Here is a 22,889-nt window from a genome sequence, read left to right as displayed (position 1 = left end):
TGGATAGGGTAAATAGACAAGATCTTTTCCCTGGGGTGGGGGAGTCCAGAACAATAGGGCACAGGTTTAGGGTGAGAGGGGAAAGATATAAAAGGGACTTAAGAAACAAAGTCTTCACACAGCGGGTGGTACAATTACAGCATTTAAAAGGCATCTGGATGGGTATATGAATAGGAAGGGTTTAAAGGGAGATGAGCCAAGTGCTGGCAGGTGGGACTCGATTGGGTTGGGATATCTGGTTGACATGGACGAGTTGGACCGAAGGGTCTGTTTCCACGCTGTACATCTCTGTGACTCTATGAAAACAGAGGACAGAATTTTATAACTAAGGGGTTGCCAGATCAGAAGCCAATATGGGTCAGCAAGCACAGAGACTATTCCTTCTGTCACACTGACTCAGATCAGCTAGGTCACTATGAGTGGGCTGATTGGATCTGATTAAAATGGCTTCTCATCATGCCACTTATCCACAAAGCAGTTGAAATTATATGTATAGCCACATGCAGCACAATAATTCACTGATAGTGCACTTCGAGGCAGAGTACTGGAATTCAAGGAAGCATGCCAAAGACTGTCAAAATCTGCAATGTTACTCAGGAGCTGAAGGTAGAAACATGGCACTTGGTACCTATTCATATGTTGTTAACACAACCCATTGTCAATGAGTTGGAAATCTGGCTTTAAGCAATTGTGTAATTTTATCAAATTACTGCAAGTGTCAATGACTATTAATTCTGCAAAGGCAAGTATGGATTATATTTTGATTGTACTTCAGATGTCTTCAGTAGCCAGTTCAGCACCTCTGCCTTACCACATCTCTCAAACACAAAACCAGGACAAAATAACCTTTTAAAGTGATAGCATCATCACATACCCCAGTAGCTTTAAAAAGATTCAACATCCTTCTTTGAAAACTACATAATTTCACAGTTCTCTGGATTAAATTTAATTTGCCACCTCTCCATTCATTTCACAGTCCTCTTGAAGTGAATCGTTTACCCCCCTCATAATCACAATATTCCAACTTGTGTTACCGGTCTTTTGAGTGAGGAGTGGAAGTCATGGATGGATGCTCCTGAATTTAGTCATGGTGATCAGAATATTATGGATTTGTTAGGGATGTGGTAGGAATGAGATATAAAACATAAGCCTCCAAAGAAAGTAGAATGAATACCTAGTGGTCATATGTACTAGCAGATCACACTTCAGATGAGGCTCTGTGGGGCGGCACAGTGGCTCAGTGGTTAGCACTGCTGCCTCACAGCACCAGGGTCCCAGTTCGATTCCAGCCTCGGGCAACTATCTGTGTGAAGTTTGCACATTCTCCTTGTGTCTGCGTGGGTTTCCTCTGGGTGATCCGGTTTCCTCCCACAAACCAGGCCAGGTGAATTGGCCATGGTAAATTGCCCATAGTGTTAGGTACATTAGTCAGAGGGGGTTGGAGCGTTGGTGTGGACCAGTTGGGCTGAAGGGCCTGTTTCCACATTGGAGGGAATCTAATCTAATCAAATGTTTGGATAAAGTAGAACAAAAAAACAGACAGAAGATCAAATGGCAGGAGAGTTCATTGCTGGATAAAATGGAGCCAGGAAACCATTTCAGAATAAAGTGGAGTGGGAGAAAAGGAATGTATAAAATGAGGGAGTGAGAAACTTGTTAGAGTGGAGCGGGAAAGAGCAACTGAATAAGGTAGAGGAGAGAGGGGGGAGAAAGGACTTTCTAAGACATTAGGTTGAATATTGGACTTACCAAGTGTACTTGTATTTGCAATGTGACCGATCACCTCCTCTATCAGTGAGTTATTTGATTCCGCATCAATCTGTGCTATCTACAGGGTAGGTCTCTGGTTCCATCTTATCTAATGTCAATTCTCTTCTCAGTTTGTCGCTAACAGATCAGGTGATGAACTGCTGCCTTGTAAATAAATATCAGTGCCAATTAAAGAAGTTTTGATGCATTCTAATGCAATGTAGCTAATAGCCTCTTGATGACACTTATATGTATATACATCATAAAACTGCACTGGAAAGCCATTAGTAACTGTATCTAACACAAGCCAAGCAGAAAATCAAGCTATTGGTGCTTTGAGAATATCAGAGACATTCTTTTCCTGCATTTTATGAGGTAACAGGTGTTCACACATTCCCACAGCCAAATGACAAATTCTTCAATTCAAGAAATTCCAATACTTTTTCCATGTTAGAAGATAGAAGCTAAATCCTGAAATAACCAAAAAAAAAAGGAGAAAGAAGAAAAAATATCAAATAAATCAAATACACACTCCTTGACAGATTTTGACATGTGAGGAAGCCATTCTGCCCATGGATACTGTTCTGGCATTTAATTAGATTGTGGCACTTTTTATTTCACTCACAGGCTGGGGGTGACTCTGGAGTGGCCAGTACTTTTTTGCCCATTCCCAGTTGTTGTTGGAGCAGCGTTCATCCAGATGAGGTTTAAGCTGATCTTACCTCAGCCAAGTTTATCTGCTTTGCTTCTGTGACGTTTAGGTCATTGACCTAACAAATATCTACCCATCTCAGATTTATTGCCTTCACTTGAGCATTCCAACCCTCCCCCATCTTTCAACAGCCTTTTGGAGAATGGTTTTCATTTTCGTTTGTGAAGAGGTGCTTCTTGACACCGTCTCTGATGAGCTTCGGTCGTACTTAAACAAAGGAGGTGGATCATGGTCGTGCCCTTGAACTGAAATCTCCAGGTTCAAGTCTCACTCCAGGACCTGGTGGCCATTATCATCGTGCAGTCAGGTAGGTTTAGTATTGGTCTGTAAATCATCCAACACACAACAAACAGCAACAGCAGAAGAGAGTCCTGGTCAGCTATAAGAAAATTACAGCTTTACCCATCACTATCCACAGCTCCCACCTGCATGTATATGCATATGATTCCCATAGCAACCCCAATTCTTTAACAGATGGGGGTGTGGTGCTAGTTGGTGGGACAGCTGTTGTGTATTAGATGGGTACCTCAACATTTGTATGAGATTTATTAGCGCTCAACTGGAGTACAGTTATGGGTGTCACACTATAGGAAGGATGTGAATGCAATGGAGAGAGGGCAGAAGCCATTTACAAGAGTGACTCCAAGAATGAGAAACCAGTTTCAAGGATAGACCATAAGACATTATGGCAGAAATTATGCCATTCAGCTCATCACATAAACTCTGCCATTCGGTCATGACTTTTTCAAGCCCATTTTCCCGTTTTTTTCCTTATAACCTTTGATCCCTTTGACAATCAGGAACTTATCCATCTCCATCTTAAATATACTCAATGACCTGGCCTCCACAGCTTTCTGTGGTAGTGAATTCCACAGATTCATCACTCTCCGGCTGAAGAAGTTTCCTCTTTAGATTGTAGAAGTTGGGACTGCTCCCCTCAGAGAGGAAAAGACCCGAAAAGAGGTTTGGTCAAGGTTTCCAAAATCATGGACAGGCTGTATAAAGCTGATCAGGGGAAGTTGTTCCTGCTTGTAGAAAGGGGAAAAAAAAGAACAAAAGAGCATTGATTTAAAGTAATGTGCAAATGAAGCAAGGATAAAGCGAAAGAAAACATGCTTTCAGACAGCAAGTAGTTGGAGTGTGGGATACACTAACTGGAGCTGTGGTGGGGCAGGTTCAAGTGAGGCATTCAAGAGGGCATTGGATGTTACTTGGACATTAATGGCATGCAGGGATATGGGGAAAAGGCAGGAGATTGGCTCTGGGTAACGTTGATCGTTTGAAGAGCTGGTGCAGACACGATGGACCGAATGGCCTCTTTCTGCCCTGTAATACTTTGTGATTTCAACTGGATCATCCCTTAACCTTTTACGCTCAAAGCAATACAAGCCCAAGCTTAAAATGCAATCCTGTTATCCCCACAGAATTGTTCTACCAGTTGTTCCTGTAAATCTCGTCACAGTTTTTGGATCTTGCTTCCTTTGCCCTGGGTTGCTCCTGATTGCACATTGAACTGAGGCGAGAATTGGAGCATCCACCAGGGGGAAAACAAGAGAGGTGTCCCGGCTTAGGTTATCCTCTCTACGGTGCTATTTACAGCAACAACCAGAGAGGGTTGGCAGCATGGTGGCTCAGTGGTTAGCACTGCTGCCTCACAGCGCCAGAGATCCGGGTTCAATTCCTGCTTCAGTTGACTGTGTGGGTTTGCTCCGGTTTCCTCCCACAATCCAAAGATGTGCAGGTTAGGTGAACTGGCCATGCTAAATTGCCCTTAGTGTTAGGTGAAGGGGTAAATGCAAGGGAATGGGTCTGGGTGGGTTGCGCTTCGGCGGATCAACGTGGACTTGTTGGGCCGAAGGGCCTGTTTCCACACTGTAAGTAATCTAATCTAATTAAGGGATTGACAGCTCCCTCAAACTGATTCGGCAAGGCTTCTTAGTGTTGTTTGTCATTGCTCTTTTCCCGTTCTGCTCTGCCCCTCATCACTCTTGCAGCCCAAGACATGCAAACCTTCCACCACCAAACCCGTAAGATGACTGCTTTTGTAACAGATAACCAGCAGAAGGCTATTCTGGCCCTTAATTCTATTCCATCATGTATTGACTGTCAAACACATTTGTTTGACAAAGTATTAGTCCATTGTTTCCAAAACAAAATCTGCACTACTGCACAAATCATTTTCTATTCAGGAATTTTAAAAGAAAATAAGGCATGGTAGTCATCTAGCTCAGGTGCATCAAGTACAAATGTTCAGACCTCAAAGACTTCAGAAAAATCCATGGATTGCTGCAAACTTGTAGTACCACAATGTGCCACCAAGTGGCGGAAAGGAGATACCTAAGAATGATAATTGGCCACCAGTTTGTTCCATTCATACCTGCCAGAGCTCCAGGCCTTGAAAGGTTCAAATTCTGACACAGTGGAAAGGATATCCATCATCAGTAAGTTTTGCAATATGTGTGAGGGATGTGGTGAACGTTGCAGGATAGAGTTTAACTAGCCTGATTGTTGAACATCAGTTAATAAAATGCTTAAGCACATAGATTGTGACTTCCTACAATGAAGCCCCTAAATTGAGACCTACTCTGCTTGCGTGGGGGCATATTACAACTCTCTAAATGTCCTGGCTCAGTTCCTCCTTTTGTTAAAACAAAGAAACAGAGAATATGAGCTGAGGTTGGCTATTCAGCCCGTCAGGCCATTCCACCATTCAACGTGGTCATAGCTGTTGCCCTATCACACCTCCATGCACCCACACTCTCTCCACACCTATTGATGCCTTTAGTCTCTAGAAATCTCTTTCATTCTCAACCATATTCAACGACTTGGCCTCAGTCCCCCTATGCGGTACAGAATTCCACAGACTCACCACACATGAGCGAAGGAAATTCTCCTCAGGTCAGACTGAAAGGTCAACGACATGAACTGAAATCAAGACTCCTTGGTATTCAACTCCTTGGGTAAGGGAAAAATCATTCCTGTATCCAGGCTGCCCAGTCCTATCAAACACCATCCCCTCTCATTTTTCTAAACTCCAGCAAATATAGGCTCAGTTCATCCAACCTCTCCTCATGTAACAAACCTACTATCTCAGGGATCAGTCTGCTGAACCTTCATTGTACTGTTTCTATGGCGAGTAAATATTTTCTTAAGTAAAGAGACCAAAACTGCACACAATATTGCAGGTGTGATCTCACCAAAGCCCTGAACAATTGCAGTAAGACGACCTTGCTCCCCTCTTCAAACCCTTTTACAATTAAGCTGACATACCAAATAACACCAAATACTGCAGGAGCTGGATGCCTGAAATTAAAAAAAGAGGATATGCTGGAGAGACTCAGCAGGACTGGCAGCGTCTGTGGACAGAGAAACAGAGTTAACACTGACTTGAAGAAGAGCCATATCAGATTTGAAACATTACCTCTCTTTCTCTCACTATAGATACTGCCAGGCCGAGACTCATAGAGACATACAGCTTGGAAACAGGCCCTTCAGCCCAACTCGTCCATGGCGACCACGTCTCCTAAACTGAACTAGTCCCAATTTGCCTGCTTTTGACCCACGTCCCTCTAAACCTTTCCTATGTAATTATATCTGCCTATCCCACTTCCTCTGGCAGCTCATTCCATACATGCACCACCCTCTGTGTGAAAAAGTTGCCTCTCGGGTCCCTTTTAAATTCCTCTCTCCTTAAACTTATGCCCTCTAGTTTTGGACTCCCCCACCCTGGGAAAAAGATTCACCGTATCCATGCTGCTCATGATTTTATAAACCTCTGTAAGGTCATCCCTCAGCCTCTGAAGCTCCAGGGAAAGTAACCCCAGCCAATCAGCCTCTCCCTATCTCAAAGCTTCCAACCTGCTAAGTTCATCTAGGGACTCTCCCTTTTTTATTCAACAAGTAATTTGTCTTCCTGTTCTTTTTCTTGTTTACCTATTCTTGCTGAGTGGAAATTGTTCACTCTGTTTGCCAATGCAAAATAATATTCATACATTTACTCCAATTCTCAGCCTTACACCATTAAAATATATAGGGGATTTAAAAGAAAATTAAGCACGTTAATTCTGCTATGCACACTGGGAGTAATTTCAACTTCATTACAAATTAAACTTGGGTGCCATATCAAAGCAGTTCATGCATGTGAATCCATTTAAGGTGCTCCTAAGTAGTTTAACAGAAATCTTTTCATTGTCTCATTGCGGCTTCAAGCTGTGCAAGTGGTTCCAAATGTGCTGGCCTCAAAATGAGACACTTGAACTGCAGAATTCAATGGAAGCAATGGAATATAGATGCTCCTAAGAGGATTTGACTTGCTTAGGATAAGAGAACCAGCCGTGAAGGCCTCCTACCTGGCACATTGCAGACACTGAACAAGCTGAGGGAGTCTTTCTTGACTGGTGTATCTGAAATAACTCCACAGAGGCTGGGATTCCGTCACCATGTCACCCTTTATTTACGCATGAACAGTCCTTGACTGTAGTACAGCCTCATATAGCATCAGGCACCAGCGTGCCATTATCTGTGAGACCCATCCTCTTTATGTCAGCCAGGGCTCCCTGATTGGAACAATTAGCAGCCCCAACGACATCCAGCAGGCTGACCTCATTCTAATCACTACATTATCCATGGCCACTTTCTGGATGCCCATGCGGAGCAAAAAAAGATGGCTTTGTGCCAGATGTGAGAGAGGAAGAGAACCTCTTCAAAGCAGGCATCCTTTGAAGAGACTTCATAGTGGTATAAACTTGTTTAGAAACAAAACAAAATTGCCGGAATCCAAAATAGACAGACAGGAGGCTGGAAGAGCACAGCAAGCCAGGCAGCATCAGGAGGTGGAGATGTTGACGTTACGGGTGTCACCCTTCTTCAGGACTGGGAGTGGGTGTGGGGGGAGTTGCAGCTAAAAGGAGAGGCAGGGGCAGGATGGTGAAGTGGGGATAGGTGAAGGCAGGAAGTAGGCTGCAAAAAAATGACAGTATGTTCTTAAGTGATCTATCTGGACTTCAGTAAGGCATTCAACAAGGTTCCTCATGGGCGATTGGTTAGCAAAGTTAGATCTCATGGAATATAGGGAGAACTAACCATTTGGATACAGAATTGCCTCAGGGTTTTGGCGGAGGGTTGTTTTTCAGACTGGAGGCCTGTGACCAGTGCAGTGCCAAAAGGATCAGTGCTGAGTCCACTTCTTTTCATCATTTATATAAATGATTTGGATGTGAGGTAGTTAGTAAGTTTGCAGATGACACTAAAATTAGAGGTGTAGTGGACAGCGAAGAGGGTTACCTCAGATTACAACAGGATCTGGACCAGATGAGCCAATGGGCTGAGAAGTGGCAGATGGAGTTTAATTCAGATAAATGCGAGGTGTTGCATTTTGGGAAAGCAAATCTTAGCAGGACTTAGACACTTAATGGTAAGGTCCTAGGGAGTATTGCTGAACAAAGAGACCTTGGAGTGCAAGTTCATAGCTCCTTGAAAGTGGAGTCACAGGTAGATAGGATAGTGAAGAAGGCATTTGGTATGCTTTCCTTTATTGGTCAGAGTATTGAGTACAGGAGTTGGGAAGTCATGTTGCGGCTGTACAGGACATTGGTTAGGCCACTGTTGCTATATTGTGTGCAATTCTGGTCTCCTTCCTATCGGAAGCAGTGAGAGAGAGACTCCTGAGATCTCGAAAGGGTTCAGAAAGGATTTATAAGGATGTTGCCAGGGTTGGAGGATCTGAGTCATAGGGAGAGGTTGAACAGGCTGGGGCTTTTTTCCCTGCACCATCGGAGGCTGAGGGGTGACCTTAGAGAGGTTTATAAAATCATAAGGGGCATGGATAGGATAAATAAACAAAATCTTTTCCCTGGGTTGGGGGAGTCCAGAACTTAGATGGCACAGGTTTAGGGTGAGAGGGGAAAGATATAAAAGAGACCTAAGGGGCAACCATTTCATGCAGAGGGTGGTACGTGTTTGGAATGAGCTGCCAGAGGAAGTGGTGGAGGCTGATACAATTGCAGCATTTAAGAGGCATTTGGATGGGTATACGAAGAGGAAGGGTTTGGAGGGATATGGGCCAAGTGCTGACAGGTGGGACTAGATTGGGATGGGGTATCTAGTCGGCATGGATGAGTTGTATTGAAAGGTCTGTTTCCGTGCTGTACGTCTCTATAGCACTGAGACAGAATCTAAAAGCATTTTCTTGAACATCGAATGCTGTTTGGAATTGACCTTCATAAAGTATTTAAATAAACTTTAAAATGGATATTGAGGAGAAGCTGAATGGAAAGCAATATGGCATGGCATTGACACTTAGAACATAGAAGGTGGCCATTCATCCCATCACCTCAGTGCTGGTTAATTAAGACTTGACTATATTAACCTGATTTTCCAGCTTTATTTCCATATCCCAGGAGGCCATGGCAATATAAAGGTGCAATGGAATCCAGCAATATTGTCTGTATTGTCAGCAAGTTCTGGAGTGGGATTTGATTGTGAGATCTTCCAGCCTAGAGGCAGGAACACTACCAACTGAGCCACTCAAGCATGTGGCTACATCTCAACAGCCATTGCACTCCATGTGCTAATTAACTCTGCAAAGTACCTTCAGACCAGCATAACGCTGATATAAACCACCGTATAAACATTTGCTCTCCTTTTTTAAAGAAAAAAAATATACTTTTCAAAAAAGATATTAATCAAAAAGAGAAGTGAAAGGAACAGGAATAAAGCGAACAGGAATCCTAACTTTCACTTTGATAACAGCGTAAAGTGAGAGATATTGGATCAGTCAGCCATTATACATTTCTCTCCATTTTAATTTCTAATGAAGTCAAAATTACCCCCAGTGGGCAGCAGAATGAATGTGCTCAATTTTCTTTAAAATTCTCTGCCCCTTTCAGCTGTCTAAGGGTGAATATTCTGGTAGATTTATCAGTATAATGTTATTCCTAGTCATACGTGCAAATGCAAGGTTTGCCATTCCCAGAAAACAAAGATTTCCCGGGTCCTTTTCAGATAATGTCGCACATGATTGAACAGGATACCAGAGCAAGCAATGGCCGAGTGGTGCTATCACTCGAATGTTAGTTCAGAGACCCAGGTAAAATTCTGGGGACAGAGGTTCAAGATGGCCCATGGTGGGTAGTGGAATCTGAATTCAATGCAATAATTGATGACTATGAAGCCATTGCCAATTGTTGGAAAAGCTCATCTGGTTCATGAATGCCCTTTAATGAAATTGCCATCCTTACCTTGGTCTGGGCCACATGTGATTCGCGACCCATAGTGTGCAATTCGGGAAGCGCAATAAATATTGACCTAGCCAGCGACACTCATATCCAATAAATGAGTAAAAATAAATATGGGCATCAAAATAGATCACTTGACCCATCCAATCCAAGCTGGTGTTAATAGTCCTTTCTTCCCTCATCTAAATCTATCAATGTAACCCTCCGCACCTTTCACCCTCTTATGCTTGTTGAGCTTCACCTTAAATACATCTACATTATTTTTTTCAACCCCCTTCCTTGGTAGCAAGGTCAACATCCTCATCTTTTCATGCAAGGTTTCTTCTGCATTTCCGATTTGGGTAACATTTATTGTCCATCCCGTGTGCCAGAAATTTGATAGCAGGGAAGGATTGACATGCTGCATTGCTAAAGGCACCTAGATGGGTATGTGAATAGGTAGGGTTTAGAGGGATATGGGCCAAGTGCTGGCAAATGGGACTAGATTAGGTTAGGATATCTGGGTGGCATGGACAAATTGGGCCGAAGGGCCTGCTTCCGTGCTGTGTATCTCTACGACTCTGAGTGACGTGCTAAAGTTCTTCAAAACTATTTTAAAAATTGATAGAATGGATTCAGAGTGAATATTTCCAGAAGATAGCACATAAACTATGGGGGAATTGACCAGGTAGTGGTAATATCATTGGTCTGTAATCTAGAGGTGCAGGGTAATAATCTGAGAATGAAGATTTAAGTCCCACCATAGTAGTGGAATTTAAATTCAATTAAGAAAGCTGGAATTGAAAATGATGTGCACTCTTGGCATCTATCCATGAGGATATCGCAATCCAATTTGCCTCCACATTCCATACCTCTGTGATTTTTTTATATTAAAACGCATTATAAGCGATGAAGCAAACATTACTGCAAACCAACAGACTTGTGAATGCAGTTTTCAGATCTATAGCAGATTGATAGCTGGCAGTTACATTATTGACACACAGCCTTGGAGTCCTTAAAGGTGAAACCTATTGAAGGCAATGTGCACTTCCAGCAACACTTCAGTGCAGTAATAAGGGAGAGCTGCATTGCCAAAGGTACTGTCCTTCAGGCAAGGTTTTTGACCCATCTGACAGTACAGGTATGAAAGCAAAGAAGACTAAGGAGTTCTAATGGTGTGGTCTACACTCTTTCATTAACATGAATTTCATGGCTGTTTGTGGATCCTTCAGCAAAGCGACAGCCACCCAGCTGAAATAACTCAACAGACGCCGGGAAACCGTCACCAAGTCCAGCTCCCTTACAGCCTCTCAAGAGTGAACAATATGTCTGACACTCCTGTTTATATCTGTCAGCCAGGGCTCCCTGATTGGAGCAGATTAACAGCCCCAATCGGGGAACTCCTATTCTATGAGGTCCACTTGGATGACCTTGTTACAGTCAGTACACCTGCTTTGAGGAAATCATATGGAAAAGCTTTTGATGAAGATTCAGTAAGAGTGGAGGAGTGATACCAGAGATGTGGGACATAGAACATTAGAAATAATAGACTGCACAACCTTTTGGCTGCTTTGTCATTTTTAATAGAATGAACCTCAATGACACTTTAGTTAAATGGGGAGACAAGAGAGCTTGGATTATTCTCACTAAAATACAACAAGTCATGGGGACTTTAGTATAGCTTCTCAAAGTGTCAAAGATTTTGATCATTAAAAAAAGGAAATTCAAGCATCTATATAGTCAGAGGACACAGAATTACATTAGTTAGATGAAGAAACTGGGGGTTTTGGAAGAGGTGGAATATTTTACTTTATTCATTCTTGGGATGCGTGAGATGCTGACTGGGTCAACATTTATTTCCCTTTTCTAATTGATTCTTGAGAAGGTGATTGCGAGTTGCCTTCTTGAATTGCCACAGTTCACATGCTGTACATATACCCACAATCCTGTTAGGGAGGGTGATGATTTATTTATGGATAGTGAGCTGTTCTGATCTCGAATACAAAGCCTGGAAGGTAATGAGGAACTGAATATGTGAAGGGCAGAACACTACAGGGCTCCAGAGGAAAAGAAGGACATTGGAATTAATTGTATACAGTTTCCAAAGAGCCTTAAGGTAAGATGATATAGAAACGAAGAGTGTGAGTAGGCCATTTGGCCCCTTGAACCTGCTTCATCATTCAAACATCACAAGGAAACAGGCTCTTCAACCCAACAAGTCTACACCGACCCTCCAAAGAGTAACCCACCCAGACCCATTCCCCTCTGAATGATACAGCTGACACTACAGGCAATTTAGCATGGCCAATTCAGTTAACCTGCATATCTTTGGATTGTGGGAGGAAACCAGGGCACCTGGAGGAAACCTACACAGCCACGGGAAGAATATGCAAACACCACACAGAAGTCACCTGAAGCTGGAATCGAACTGGGTCCCTGGTGCTCTGAGGCAGCAGTGTTAACCACTGAGCCACCGTGCCACCCCTATAGATAAGGTGAAAGGCATGAGTCTTTTCCTTGGGGGAAAGAGTTCAAAACTAGCGGGCATATTTTCAAGGTGAGAAGAAAAAGATTTTGAAAAGACTTAAGGGCAACCTACTTAGAGCGAATTGTGTGTGGAATGAACTGCCAGAGAAAGTGCTGGATGCAGGTACAGTTACAACATTTAAAAGACATTTGAATAAGTATATGAATAGGAAAGGTTGGAGGGTATGGGCTAAGTGCAGGCAGGTGGGCCTAGTTTAGTTTGGGATTATGGTCAGAATGGACTGGTTGAACCAAAGGGTCTATAACCATACAGTATCTAAAAGTAAATCACTTTCTTAAATATACGCAGTGACACAGCCTTCACAGCTTTCATATGTGGGAGTGATTCGACAGATTGACCCTCTCTGAATGAACAGATTTTCCTCATCTCAGTCCAAAATGGTTTACCCCATTTCTTTGGAATGGTTCCGTAACATGCAAAGGTGCTGTATTAATGCAGGAACATTGATATTAAAAGAGAGCAAAAGGTTTGGGCAGCTGGAGGAAGTCATATTTCAAAGCAACCATAACCGATGTTTCTTTTAACTTGATTAACAGACATGCAGAAGAACATGTGTATGATCCACAATGCTGTGACTGTACTGTTGCTGCCTACATTGAATCAGATTTATAAGCAAACCTCTATCACTTCACATCTCCATCCAAGAAATTGGCCAGTCCTTAAAACGTTAGAGACAAAAAAAAGTGTTACACACGAACCATCAACTTCTCAACTGCCTGATGCTGTCTGGCTTGCTGTGTTCTTCCAGCCTCCTGTTGTCCTTAAATGTTTACAAAATAAAGCTCATGTCAATACAGGCCTAGCCAAATAACCATCTCCCATCTGCACTGATGGACAGCCTCTGGGCTTGTTGAGCACTCTGTATCCCTTGACAGCCACTAGATGACAGTGAGGACTGCAGATGCTAGAGAATCAGAGTTGGTAAGGATGGTGCTGGAAAAGGCACAGCAGGTCAGACAGCATCCGAGGAGCAGGAGAGTCAATGTTTCAGGTCTGCAGCTATAGCTTGAAGGACCTGACAATGGATAAGGATCAAGATCTTGGAAATGCTAGAGTCTCATATTAAACATCCTTACAGTCAAATCCCTGCCTGTCCTGAACTGTGCAATCTTGTCCACACCATGACCTCTCCAAGACCACTGCCTTCCTCTAACTCTGTCTGCTTGTGTGTCCCTGATTTTTATCTCTTAATAACAACTGCACCCTCGGGTACCAAGATCTCAGGCTGCAGAGGTCCATCTCTCTGGCTCTGTCTCCCTCTCTCTCTCTCTCTCTCTCTCTGCGTTTGTCTGTGTGTCTGTCTTGGATTTGATTCAATTCCATTTGATTTATTCTTGTCACATGTACCAAGACACAGTGAAAAGTATTGTTTAGTATGCTATCCAGACAAATCATACCACACATAAGAATGTCAGGGTAATGGAACAGAATGCAAAATATAGTTACAGCTACAGAGAAGGTGCAGAGAAAGATCAACTCTAATATATGAGAGGTCCGTTCATAAGTCTGATAATAGCTTGAATCTTGTACTTGTTTTCAAACTTTGGTATCTTCAGTCCAATGGAAGAGGGTGGAAGAGAGCATAACTAGGTTGAGAGGGGTCTTTGATTCTGTTGCTGCATTCCCGAGGCAACTGAAGTGTAGATAGAGTCAATGGATAGAAGGCTGGTTTTCATTACAGACTGGGCTGTGTTCATGACTCTGTATGATTTCTTCAGTTTAGGGCAGAGCAGTTGTCATACCAAAGCTGTGGTGGACCTGGATAGGACGCTTTCCACGGTGCATTTATAAAAATTAGTTGAGAGTCTTTGTGAACATGCTGAATTTCCTTTGCCTTCTGAGGAAATTGAGGCGTGGATCTATTTTCTCGCCTCGAAGATCAATGTAGGTGGATGGACCAGGACAGATTGTCAGTGATATTTAGATTGGATTCCCTATGGTATGGAAACAAGCCATTTGGCCCAGCAAGTCCACACTGACCCTCCTAAGAGTAACCGATTTTCCTCTGATCAATGCACCTAATGCTACGGGCAATTTAGCATGGCCAATTCACCTGATTTTTTTGGACTGTGGGAGGAAACTGGAGCATGTGGAGGAAACTCACGCAGACACGGGGAGAATGTGCAAACTCCACACAGACAGTCACCTGAGGCTGCAATCAAACCCAGGTCCCTGGTGCTGTAAGGCAGCAGTATTAACCACTGAGTCACCGTGCATCCCCGAGGCTTCCCAGCACCATTGATATAGCCAGGGGCGTGTCCTCCACTCTCTCTTTCTCTCTCTTTCTCACTCTCTCTCTCTTTTCTCCTTTATGACATGCCTTAAACTTACTTTTTTGCGTCTTGGCTATCAGTCCAAGGAAGAGGCCACTGATCCTACTGTTCCTATAAACAACTCCCCTCATCTCTTTCCTTATTTGGTTCCATGTTAAGTCTTGACTGATAACCTTTCTTGGAAGAGGCGGCTTGGAATTGCTGTACTAAAGGCACCAAATAAATATATGTTGTTGTAGATTCCCTGCACAAAAATGAGCAACCAACCTTAAGGGATATACACACATATGGTCTGAAAAATGCAGTCTGCGTTGTAGGGGAGCAGGAGAAGTTTCTATGGTCTGTCAAGTCTGCTCAAATATTTAATAAAAACATGGATGCTTTTGGATTTCAACTCCACCTGTTGCTCATATCTCTTGATTCCTGCAAGAACAAAAATCTGTCCATCCCAGTTTTAAATGTACTCAATGATTGGAGCACCCACAATACTCTGAAATAGAGAATTCCAGAAATTCACAAACCCTTGAGTGCAATAATTTCTCGTGATCTCCCCTGAACTGTGATCAGCCCTTTAAACAAATAAACAAATGCAAAGATATGGTGGTTAGCACGACTGCCTCACAGCACCAGGGACCCGGGTTCAATTCCCACCTCGGGCATGGGTTTCCTTTGGTTTCCTCCCACAGTCCAAAGATGTGCAGGTTAGGTGAATTGGCTATGCCCAATTGTCCGTTGTGTTGGGTGCATTAGTCAGGGTGGGTTGCTCTTCGGAGGGTCGGTGTGGACTTGTTGGGCCAAAGGGCCTATTGCCACACTGTAGGGAATTTAATCTAATCTAATATAAATTAAAGCAGGAATAGGCCATTCAGCTCCTTGAGCCTGCTCCACCACCATGGCTGATCTCTTTGTGTGGTTTGAATCCCATTTACTCCCCCGAACCTTCGATTTACTTACCAACTGAGGATCTATCCAGCTCCACCCTTAGAAAATATTCAATGGCCTCACCTTCTGAGGCAGAGAGGTCCAAACAGCCCTCTGAGGAACATAGGAAGAGGCCACTGAATCCACTGTTCCCAAACATAATGCTCCTCTTCTCTGTCCTAAAAGGTCCACCCCTAGTTTTGATACCTCTTACTTCTGGATTCCCTGACATCCGGAAACCATCCTTATTCTAAGACTGTGCTCCCTGAGTAGCAGAGAAAGTATGAAACCATGGACAGAATTGATTGATTAGTTGAACACACCTGAAAGGACAGAACTGTAGTTGCATCATGTGATAATGGAAATAAAATGAAAACAAAACCTTCCAGCTCAGCGAGCAAACCTACATACAGAACCTCAACCTGAGGGACAAATCTTCTCAAAATCCGGAAATGAAATACGTCCAGGTGAAATTTGACATATAAAACAATTCCATATGTTAAAATAACTGGCAAAGTAATGTTGTCTAAGTATGTTTATTGCATTCAATGCACAGCTCCAATCTGGCAATTATTTATAATTTTTCATAAAGTCAAGAGGCCAATTGATAAATATTAAGTGCTGGAATTCGTTTTAGAAGTGATTGATAATTCATGGGTGGCAATTATTTTACAGTGAGATGAAGCTAGTAAGGTCTCTCAAGGTACTTCACAAAAGCAGAAATTGGACAGAGATTGTCACCAAGACAAAGAAAGAGAAATTAGGGGAGAATCAGAACCATGATCAAAAACACAGCACAGGATTTTTCGTGCCAGGTTTCCCAGATCTATGGTGAAAATGTGTTGCTGGAAAAGCGCAGCAGGTCAGGCAGCATCCAAGGAACAGGAGAATCAACGTTTCGGGCATAAGCCCTTCTTCAGGAAGGCTTCTGCCCGAAACATCGATTCTCCTGCTCCTTGGATGTTGCCTGACCTGCTGCGCTTTTCCAGCAACACATTTTCAGCTCTGATCTCCAGCATCTGCAGTCCTCACTTTTTCCTTCCCAGATCTATGCCAATGTTCCATCAATGTTTAATACGTCATGTAGTATTTTCAAATAGGGACTTAAATTCATAAATTTCTAACTCAAGGTGAAAGTACTAGTGAATGAAACACAGCTCACATCATTTAAGAGATCGGATGGTCATAAACTATTGCATACAGTTCTGGTCACTGCATTATAGGAAGGATGTGGAAGCTTTGGAAAGGGTTCAGAGGAGATTTACTGGTATGGAAGGAAGGACCTACGAGTAAAGGCTGAGGTCACCTTTGTTGGAGAGAGGAAGGTAGAGAGGTGGCTTAATCAAGATGTATAAGATAACCAGAGGGTTAGATAGGGTGGACAGTACAGCCTTTTTCTTCGGATGGTGAAGGCTAACATGAGGGGACATAGCTTTAAATTGAGGGGTGATAGATATAGGACAGGTATCAGGGGTAGTTTATTTACTCTGAGTGTAGTAGGGTGTGGAATGGCCTGCCCGCAACAGTAGTAGACTCATCAATGTTAAATGGCCATTGGACATATGGATAATAATGGAATGGCGTAGGTTAGATTGGCAGCAGATTAATTTCACAGGTCGGCACAACTTCGAGGGCCGAAGGGCCTGTAATGCCCTGTAATGTTCTATGTTCCTCAACTAATTCAAGTTAGTTAATGTTTTTTAAGGAAGGAAATCTGCTTTGCACAACTCCAGTCATTGGTCCCTTTAAGTTGCCTTTGTTGTGCTATGTATTAGATTCCAGATTGGCTATTCTGAACTGCCCTCTGAAGTATCATTCTGATACTTTACAACAGGATCAGTAGAGTGGACAGTGAATGATGGGGAGAATAAGAGGTCTCCCTTCCAAGAAGAGATTTGTTTTTCTCTCCCAGATAAGTTGTGGAATTCTCTTCTCCAGAAAATAGTCATGCCATTTATTCAAGTCTGAGTTAGATAGATTTTTGATGGAGAATGGAGTCAAGGATTGTTTGGGTTGGAGAAGAAATTGGAGTTGAGAGTACAATGTGATTAGCCATGACCTTATCAAATGGTAGCGAGATCTTGAAGGGCTGAATGGCCTACTGTTGATCCCGTGCTGTGTAGATACGTTCCTTGGAATACCTGGAATATAGCAATTTTACAAGGCACACCATCATAGAAGACAGAACATAGAACAATACAGCACAGAACCGGCCCTTCGGCCCATGATGTTGTGCCGAACTTCTATCCTAGATTAAGCACCCATCCATGTACCTATCCAAATGCCGCTTCAAGGTCGCCAATGATTCTGACTCTACCACTCCCACGGGCAGCGCATTCCATGCCCCCACCACTCTCTGGGTAAAGAACCCACGCCTGACATCTCCCCTATACCTTCCACCCTTCACCTTAAATTTATGTCCCCTTGTAACACTCTGTTGTACCCGGGGAAAAAGTTTCTGACTGTCTACTCTATCTATTCCTCTGATCATCTTATAAACCTCTATCAAGTCACCCCTCATCCTTCGCCGTTCCAACGAGAAAAGGCCGAGAACTCTCAACCTATCCTCGTACAACCTATTCTCCATTCCAGGCAACATCCTGGTAAATCTTCTCTGCACCCTCTCCAAAGCTTCCACATCTTTCCTAAAGTGAGGCGACCAGAACTGCACACAGTACTCCAAATGTGGCCTAACCAAAGTCCTGTACAGCTGCAACATCACTTCACGACTCTTGAATTCAATCCCTCTGCTAATGAACGATAATACACCATAGGCCTTCTTACAAACTCTATCCACCTGAGTGGCAACTTTCAAAGATCTATGTACATAGACCCCAAGATCCCTCTGTTCCTCCACCTGACTAAGAACCCTACCATTAACCCTGTATTCTGCATTCTTATTTGCTCTTCCAAAATGGACAACCTCACACTTGGCAGGGTTGAACTCCATCTGCCACTCCTCAGCCCAGCTCTGCATCATATCTAAGTCCCTTTGCAAACGACAAATGCCCTCCTCACTGTCCACAACTCCACCTATCTTCGTATCATCTGCGAATTTACTGACCTACCCTTCGACTCCCTCATCCAAGTCATTAATAAAAATTACAAACAGCAGAGGACCCAGAACTGATCCCTGCGGAACTCCACTTGTAACTGGACTCCAGGCTGAATATTTACCATCTACCACCACTCTCTGACTTCGACCGGTTAGCCAGTTTTCTATCCAATTGGCCAAATTTCCCTCTATCCCATGCCTCCTGACTAAGCCTACCATGGGGAACCTTATCAAATGCCTTACTAAAATCCATGCACACTACATCCACTGCTCTACCCTCATCCACATGCTTAGTCACGTCCTCAAAGAATTCAATAAGACTTGTAAGGCAAGACCTACCCTTCACAAATCCGTGCTGGCTGTCCCTAATCAAGCAGTGTCTTTCCAGATACTCATAAATCCTATCCCTCAGTACCCTTTCCATTACTTTGCCTACCACAGAAGTAAGACTAACTGGCCTGTAATTCCCGGGGTTATCCCTATTCCCTTTTTTGAACAGGGGCACAACATTCGCTACTCTCCAGTCCCCTGGTACCACCCCCGTTGACAGTGAAGACGAGAAGATCATTGCCAACGGTACTGCAATTTCCTCTCTTGCTTCCCACTCATCATCTTCTCAAGATAACCACATCCCGAGGAAGCATCATAGTGAAAAGTTTACGCAACAACCACAGAACAGCAAAACAGTGGGACTTGCAATTTAATAAAACTTGTTGGTTGAAAGTGTTTTGGCTTATTTCCATGCCAGAAAGGATTGCCCACAGGACCAAAGCGTATTCTGTGAGAGGACCACACACAGAGGGTGGTACGGGTATGGAATGAGCTGCCAGAGGAAGTGGTGGAGGTTGGTACAATTGCAACATTTAAGAGGCATTTGGATGGGTATATGAATAGGTAGGGGGTTTGGAGGGATATGGGCCAGGTGCTGACAAGTGGGACTAGATTGGGTTGGGATATCTGGTCAGCGTGGACAGCATAGATGTTTCCATGCTGTACATCTCTATGACTCTATGACCAGAGGTTTGCATCTTATTGCTCAGCATTGAAGCTATTCTAGACCCCACATGGAATACAGTGCTTAGGTTTAGTGCCTTTAATAGAAAGTTTGTGAGGGACCCTCCTGTAGAGGTATAAGGAGTACTAGCAGATCGCAGACATAATAGGACAACTCCCACCGGGGCACCACAATGTATCCCTCCTTTGGTTTCTGTGCAGCCTCTGTACAGCAATTTAACATCATTATTGATGGCACTGGAGAGGGAGGAAATCACCAGACACTCCCCAAAGCACCTTCAGTCTTCATTCGCTGGTAATGGGGAATCCTGCACTGAGCTCACTGAAGACTCCTTGACGTTAGCAATGACAGAGCACCAGCCTCAGAACAGAAGCAAGGGAAAGAAAATCACTGAAGACGCACACTCAAAGCTTCCTGGAATGGTTTCCATGGCAACAAGGAAAAGCACCTCAATCTGGTTGAAGTCACTGCAACAGTTTGGTACTTAATGGCTCGTTTATATTTTGACTAAACTGTACGCAACCTGTTGCAATCGAATGAGTGCAGAACTACTGCCTTTGCGCACACACACAATCGCTACCCCCTCCCACTTCCAGCTCCCCTCCCCAGCACATAAACCTTCAGAAACTATTAAAGGGAAGAGTAAAGTGTGCTTTCTTACCGTTAGTTATTCTGAAGCAAAGCCCTGGAGTGAGATGTATTATTTCTCTTTTCAACCTGCAGCTCTTATAGTTTTAATATTTTTCACCCGAAAATCCAGTCCAGTGCACTCCACACTCAGACACTGAAGTGGTCACAGCAGATACTGGTAAGCAATGATTTTCATTGGAGGGGAGAGAGCGTATGATATCGGCAGGCACTGTCCCTCATTGGCAGATTTCTACATTTCATCCTTGGCTACAAGGTTACTGGATGCTGTGCAACAGACAGTTCCAATGCACACAGCTTCCTTCTTCAGCAAGGAGATGCAATAATGCACACTGATCTCCCTCGCAGTCAGCACTGCCAGTATCCTACCCAGTCCTGTCTAGCCCCGTCGCTTCTATCCTGCCCTTGAGTCAGTGGGTTTAACCCCAAACTATCGTTTCATCATTCTCGTCCCAACCCTGATGACCCCCCCACTCTGCAAACACCACCACCACAGCTTCAGGATTTGTAATCCTTCACACGCTCCCTCTTTCTCCCTGCTCCAATAAGCTCAAGAATCGGAATTTACTGCAGTATCATATCCCTCAGATTCACGGTCAGCATAAAAAGTCAGGCTGCATTCCAATTTGGCAAAACTGCGCGTCGTCCTCTTTAAGGTTCTGTTTCTGCAAAGCAGTGAGGAATTACTGACCTGCACACACCACATCTAGTCGCAGCCTGTGGTAAAATGTTGAGCCTTTGCAGCACATTTGTCAGGCCCAGAGTAAACAGCCCAGCTCACCACTGAAAAGTGAAAAAGAACAGACCAGACTGAGGGATCAAATCAAAAGTGGGAACAATCCCGGTGACCTCCAGCAAAGAGGCATTCGATTTTGTCAGTCTCCAGATATTGGCGTAATGGTATGGGGTGAGGATGGAATCAATCACAGGAGGATATTCAACCAATCATTCTCATGCTAGCTCTCTGAATTATCAAGTTAGCATAATCACCTACTCTCTCCCTATATTGCTAAAAATGCTCTTCCCTTCTATTGTATCTATGATTTGGCTCTGAAAAATATACAATTGAATCTGTTCCTAATCCCCTCCCAGGCAATACATTCCAAATTACAACAGCTCCTTGAGGGAACATAATCTTTCTTATCTCCTCTCTGGCTCTTTTCCAGATCCCTTCAATTCTGTTGGATGTCTCCAAAGCTTGTGAGTTTTGGATGGAATGTGACATTTCTCACATGCTCACCTCAGAGTATACCCTCTCCCTCAGCCTGTGATTTCCCCTTTCTGACATGAGTCCTTCTACTGTGGCACCCAGTCACAGCTAACATCTCATTCAGTATCACCATTTCTCCAGCAAAGAGCTAAATGAATAAAAATAGACAGTGTGCTCACAGAAATTGCATTTCAAGGTGTCAGGACTCAATGAAGAGCTTTAGATCTGATTAAATAAATGCCATTTGTAAGGTTTCCAAACCATTTTGGCAAGTTCTCACAAACAGCAGTGTGATGATGGTAAGATAATAGTTTAATTGTTTTCAAGAGCTCCTCTTCAAAATAGTCGATGAGATTTTTACATTCATGTGCAAACTCAACTCATCTGAAATATGGCATTTCTGGTAGTGTCAGTGTTTTCTAACTAAGCCATTCAGAGGTGCTATGGCAGACCTCTGGAGCAAGTGCAAATTGAACCCAGTTCTGCTGGCTCAGAGACAAAGACATTACCACTGCATCACAAGGGACCTGTGCCAGGAGTGTAGCTTTGCTGCAATTTATGAGAGACCATTTAATTCCCAGCCTCTCGAGTGGGATTTGAACCTGCAACCTTCTGATTCAGAACAGACTTTACCAATTGCAGAGAAACAGTTACCCCATCAAAATGATATGCATGGCTGGTGAAATGACGCGTCCTCTGTCGTCAATCACAAGGACAGAACTTAAATAATAATTGCACATTTTACCTTGTATGACAGCGATATAAGATTGAAAATATGGATTGCATCAAAACCCATAACTTACAAATATGCGGTGGTTATTGGTTTCATTAAATGTTGATGGTGATGGTGAAATATTAATGATTCTTGCAGAGCTAATATTCTGTTAGATGACTCAGCTTGTCCCTGAAACAGAGACCACCCCTAAATGCTAAATGCCTAAACCATAAATAAATGTTGTTTAGTTTTTTATCCTTCCCCTCTTGAGATGATTTGCATGATTTGTAACACAGATACTCCAGTCAGTATAATGCTGTGAAGGACTTAGCTGATCTCAGCCTCGGCAGTAGTAATGGGCCCTATATCTACATTAAACAACGCAGCACACAAGGAATGCCACCCTACTTGTACTTCTCTTTGAAAGATCTCTCCCATCAATCTAAAAGTTATGAAGTTCCAAACTAACTATGGACTGAACAGAATGAGGATATTGGCTAGCAGGAAGACTGAGCCTACTCGAGAATATATGCTCATAGAGATTAGAGGTTCAACAATGCAACCAACCCAAGCTTCCCTTATGGAACAATTGAGGACCAAAGGGCAAAGTCTCAGAGTAATGGGTTGCCCAGTTTAGACAGAGATGAGAAGGAGTGTCTTCTCTGAGACAGTAGTGAATCTGTGGGACTTTTTAATGCAGAGGGCTGTAGAGGCTGGGACATTAAATGCGTTCAAGGCTAGATAGATGATTCATCTTAGAATCTCTACAGTGTGGACAGGCCATTCAGTCCATTGAGTCCACAATGAGCCTCTGAAGAGCATCCCACCC

General features: G+C 43.3%; 1 long non-coding RNA gene across 1 annotated transcript in view; it reads right to left on the bottom strand.

The window, feature by feature from the left end:
- The window catches only part of LOC140478748 (uncharacterized), an 81,429-nt gene extending 61,167 nt beyond the window's left edge, over positions 1-20,262 (bottom strand). Inside the window, exon 1 of the long non-coding RNA XR_011960862.1 lies at positions 20,149-20,262. This is a non-coding gene — a long non-coding RNA (uncharacterized lncRNA). The remainder of the gene's footprint in view (positions 1-20,148) is intronic.
- Positions 20,263-22,889: the final 2,627 nt, after the last annotated feature.

The sequence above is a fragment of the Chiloscyllium punctatum genome, chromosome 6 (genome assembly GCF_047496795.1).
Source record: "Chiloscyllium punctatum isolate Juve2018m chromosome 6, sChiPun1.3, whole genome shotgun sequence".
In the NCBI taxonomy this organism is placed as follows: Eukaryota; Metazoa; Chordata; class Chondrichthyes; order Orectolobiformes; family Hemiscylliidae; genus Chiloscyllium; species Chiloscyllium punctatum.
The sequence above is the reverse complement of the archived record's forward strand: the minus strand, read 5'-3'. Positions and strand labels throughout refer to the sequence as shown.